A 5,495-nucleotide genomic window follows, 5' to 3' on the forward strand; every position below is an offset into this window, starting at 1 on the left:
TTATTTAATGAGTTTAAGTCTTCCGCATTATTTTCTGTTGATATATGTTAAAATGATAAGGGTTAGATTGGTTGGTTCGCTCACATAGGAGGGAAATTGTGGGTGCCAGTCGCGGCCCCGGTTTTGGGTCGTGACATCCCATTAACCAGGAGGGTCCTGCTAATCTCATTAACCAGGAGGGTCCTGCTACTCCCATTATCCAGGAGGGTCCTGCTAGTCCCATTATCCAGGAGGTTCTTGCTAATCCCATTATCTAGGAGGGTCTTGCTTGTCAAGTTATCCAAGAGGGTCCTTCTAGTCCTATTATCCAGGAGGGTCCTGGTAGTCCCATTATCCAGGAGGGTCTTGCTAATCCAATTATCTAGGAGGGTTCTGCTAATCCCATTATCCAGGAGGGTCCTGCTAGTCCCATTATCTAGGAGGGTCCTGCTAGTCCCATTATCTAGTTGGGACCGGCTAATCCCATTATCCAGGAGGGTTCTGCTAATCCAATTATCCATGAGGGTCCTGCTAATCCCATTATCCAGGAGGGTCCTTCTAGTCCCATTAATCCTGGAGGTTTCTGCTAATCCCATTATCCAGGAGGGTCCTGCTAGTCCCATTATCCAGGAGGGTCCTGCTAATCCCATTATCCAGGAGGGTCTTGCTAGTCCCAATGTCCAGGAGGGTCCTGCTAATCCCATTATCCAGGAGGGTCCTACTACTCCCATTATCCAGGAGGGTCCAGCTAATCCCATTATCAAGGAGGATCCTGCTAGTCCCATTATCTATGAGGGTTTTACTAATCCCATTATCCAGGAGGGTCCTGTGAGTTTCATTATCCAGGAGGGTCCTGCTAATTCTAAATCTTATATTAAAGAATATCTTATTAAACAAAATCATCATTTAGAATCACCACAACATTTTTTATTTCTAATCCTGTTTGCACTAGAAAACATTTTTTATAAATTACTAGTAGCATGAATGAGAAATACATATTTCAAAAGAAATGCAAGACAATATGCAATTATGGAGTTCGTTCTCTAGAAATGAATGATGATAGCGTGTTTGCTTTCTAGAAACGGTAGTGTATTTTTTTATTTTTTTTTAACAAATAAAACTATGCTTAATTTTTAAATTAATGAATTTTGAAAGTCTTTTTAATTAATCATTTTTTATTTATTATTTTTTAAAAAAGATGATCCATTTTTTTTATCTTTGACGGATATAAGATTTAATTTCTTGAGACTGAACCCATTGCGAGGCTGCCTACGTATCTTGTATAGCAAGAATCAGGTCAGACGTAGTTCATAAAGACCTAAAAGTTTATTTTATTTTGTCTTGAATTTTTCTACAAAAGACATCTTTTGAGTAATGAATCAATTCATGGTTAACAATGTTTTGAGTTTAGTTGGTACCAACAATTAGCATGATGCATATGAGTCATCTTCAACTACTTTCAGACAAATTTGACGTCAACTTTTAGTAATCACCATAATTTCAAATGGTATCTCAAAAATAGTTAAATGTTTACCTGAATTGATATTGCCTAAGTTAAGGATAAAGTCATTCATATCTTTATGTTTCAAGTGCCCTCGTAATAAATGAAGTCCTACTTCGCACAGTAGAAGTGTTTCGATCTTATGACGTTTTGTATCAAAATCACTCACACTCGGAATGATATTCAATTTAAGAGATTGAGATACCATATGTTTGGCTCTTATATAAGTATCCATTGATGCGAGAACACACAAAATGGGATCAAATGGGACTTATTATTGGCTTGTAACATAGGTTTGGAGAAAGGTAGGACATTCATCTGAGGTAAAATGATTATTTCCTCCTTCAAATTTGCACAGCTTTCAATATTTTTTTTTTATTTTTGAAATCTTTTTCCCATTCATTTTTTTTATTTTCTCCCCTTTCATTTTTTATTATATCTTTTTTGTCATTTTGCTTGAACTTGCACATACTTGTTCCTCTCACTTTGATATTTAACTTAGGTCTCGGCGCTGTTTATCTAGTTGATAATACAAACATGGAGGTGAGATCCAGAAAATAGTGCATTTATAATCTAAAAATGATATATGTGAAGTGGTGGTTATTCAAATAAAAATGTTTCAGGCTCAAAATGGGAGTCTTATGGATAACATGTCATTTGGTAGGCTTGAAAGGCACAGTCGGATCAAAGAAAGCTTATAATCATTTCCTAAGTTAAATGTTGCTCACAATTTCACTTTAACCAACATTTAGGCCAAGTTCTAGATCGAAGTCATTCCATCGAATTTTATCTAAAGCTCACCAAACAATGCACAGGAAACAATGAGGTCGAATCCGTTTTAACCTTAACTTTAAGCAAAATAGTTCCTTAAGTATAACAAAATATATCAAAAGATACCAAAAGAATTCTATAGGTCACAACAAAGTTAGTCCGTACTGTCAAATAGTTGAAAACTTTATTATTTTTCTTATGCACAATTGTAAGAATTTTGGTACCAACCAAGTCAAATATTGTTTAAAAATAAAGTTTAAGAAATCAATTTTTTTCTTCCCCAATTTTTGTGGCGAGGACTTTTTAGATTTTTTTCTTGGTTACACCGAACCTCAAATAAAGTTGCCTACGATCTTGTATAAACTTTTGAGATTTTACAAATAATTGCTATATTTATTTCTTTTGAGGAATTTTTTTTTTTAGTTTACTAATTTATTCAAACCTTGATCGTACATTCAAATAGTATATTTGTCACATATAACACATACACTTAAACCCAATGTTGAGCCACATTAAATTAAAAAATGCATATGCAGCAAATAAAGTGAATCCTATTCAGGATAATAAATCTTTGAGACTTGTTTTACTAAGTTTAGCAATCTAATGGAATGGGTGTCTAGGCTGTCTATAAAATGAGTGGACAACTCAAATTGAGAAGAGACAGTTTACTGGTAGCAGGGCTTGCTGGCCTCACTGGTTATCCTCTCCATCCTAAGATGTGTTACTATAGAATCCTTCCGAGAAGCATTGTCGCATCTCTGGTATCTCATGGATCGGGAACGTAATCGCATCTCGGAATAAAGTATCTCAGAAAACTCAGATTGATATTTACAGAAGAAAATTTATATTGATATTCAAACAATATCATAGTGGTAAACAAGCGAATATATACAACATTAATATAACAAAAACAATAAAATTAATAACAGTCATATACAAGTCAATTTTTAAAAGCTCGAATTCTAGTTAGTCCCCAGCGGAGTCGCCATCTGTCACACCCCTTTTTCGTGCAGCGACGTAAGGGTTTTTCCAATTTAAGTACGTTATTAATTAAGGGATTATTTTAATTTTTTCAGAGTCTCCACTTGGAATTGAGTTACGGTTTTCCAAGTCACCTTTTTTTTTTAATCCCTAATCAAAAGGAAATGACTCTTTGTTTGGTCTGTGAACCAGAAATTCGGCTAAGGAATTTTGTTGATCGAAAGGAAGGTATTAGGCACCTCTCGAGTGCCATGGTTCTAGCACGGTCTCTTTATTTACTTTTATATGACTTGACTTAATTTTGAATATATTATGTTTATTACTAACAATTTACTTATGTCCCGCTTTATTTGATTTATTTTAAATTACTTTGTAAAATTGTCATATTTTATTAGTGTGTGGTTTGTTGGTAGCAGCTCTTTCCAAACTCACCACAAATTGTTTATTTCTTTGTTTTGTATTTAAAGACTATAAGTAGTTTAATGTTTTTTGGATCTTAATATTTTATTAGTATTATCATTATCATAAGCCTAAATTATACATTATCTTAGTTTTATTTTTCTAAAAGGAAATGAACAATATATTAATAAGAACATAAGATAAAAATAAATTAAAATAATACACCTTTTCATATAAATTTTTTACTTTTACTTATTTTAGTCATTAAAACGAAAAGAACCCAGTAATTAAAATCAATTTTATTTATTAATTTATTTTGCATGTTTTGGATCAATTTAATATTGTTTTTCTTTTTTTTTTTAAATTTTGTTTGTCTTTCTTCTTATACTTCACCTTATTTTTCTTTTATATTTTCTCCTTCTTATCTTTATACTTTTATGTTTTATAAATTTGTTTTACGTCTTTTCCTTTTATATAAATTTTTATTTTTTATTCTTTCAACATGAATAAATTAATTATTTTTTTTAAAAAAAATGTTTTGCATTAAAAGAAATGTAAAGATAGTGTAGGTTTGATTTATTTTATTTTTATTTTTATTCTTCTCTTTTTTTTAAATAAATAAATACAGTTCTATCAAATATATAAAGTGAAAAAATAACTTAACAAATAAGAACTAAATTTCATCTAATTATTACTAACTGCATACTGTTGAATATTAATCTTCGATTTTTAATAAAGAACGAGATAAAAGGAAACTTTAGAGCAAGGAAGAATAAATACATATTATATAAATTTTACTCTAAATTTATATAATATGTATTTATTCTTGCTTGCTCTAAAGTTTCCTTTTATCTCGTTCTTTATTAAAATTCGAATATTGATATTCTACAGTAACAAATTTAATAATATAAAATCTCAATCTATTTCATATCATAATGTAAAAATTAAGCATGCATAAATTTAAAACACTTTATATCATTGAAATCATATCTTGCATGATTCTGAAACCAAATAATGTAATAAAGATCAAGAGTTATCTTTCGTAAAAATTAATTCACAAAGAAAATACCTCGATAAGTACCACGAATTTGAAGCCTCAAATCCACTATTTTTGAGTTTTTTTTGTGCGTTTGTTCCTTAGGAAAAAAGGGGAAAATTTTTTTTTTCTTTTTTGTTTTTCTTTTCCTCTCTTTTGCTGGTTTTGTTTTTGATTCCTCATTTTTGTTGATTTTTTTCTCTTTGGATTTCTGAAATTTTTTCTTCTCTTTTCCTTTGTACCATTTCTTCTTCTTCTTCCTCTTTTCTCCTCCCATTATTGATGTGTATATATTTATGTATATGTGTGTACATGTGTATGGAAGAGTTAGATTAGTGGAGTGGGGTGTGGGGTGAGTGGAGAGAAATGGTAAAGTGGGGGTGGGATAATGGGTAGGTTAATTTCTTTTAATTATATTTTTTTGTTATAAAATAATAACAATATTAATTAAAAAATATTAAATAGATAGATTAAAAAAATATAAAAATTAAAATCACTAATTTATTAAAACTTTGAATGAACAAATAAAAATATACCTTAAAGTGTGATAGTATTTTTTGTGATTTTTATATCTTTTAAAAATAAACATAATAAAAAAAGATAAAAATCAAAATATTTATAGAAAATATTTAAGCTCTAAAATGGGTATAAAACTTAAATTCGGTCAAAAATTACGTGTCTACAGTTCATTCTTGTGGAGCATTTTGGAAGTTGTCCCAATGGATGTCATGCTCTTGGTTATGGATTCATTGATATTACTTTATGAGTGCTAAATATATATTTGATACTCTTACTACACAAAAATTGAAATATGATTAGTATTGGCTC

This window comes from Solanum pennellii, chromosome 7, assembly GCF_001406875.1.
Source record: "Solanum pennellii chromosome 7, SPENNV200".
NCBI classification, from domain to species: domain Eukaryota; kingdom Viridiplantae; phylum Streptophyta; class Magnoliopsida; order Solanales; family Solanaceae; genus Solanum; species Solanum pennellii.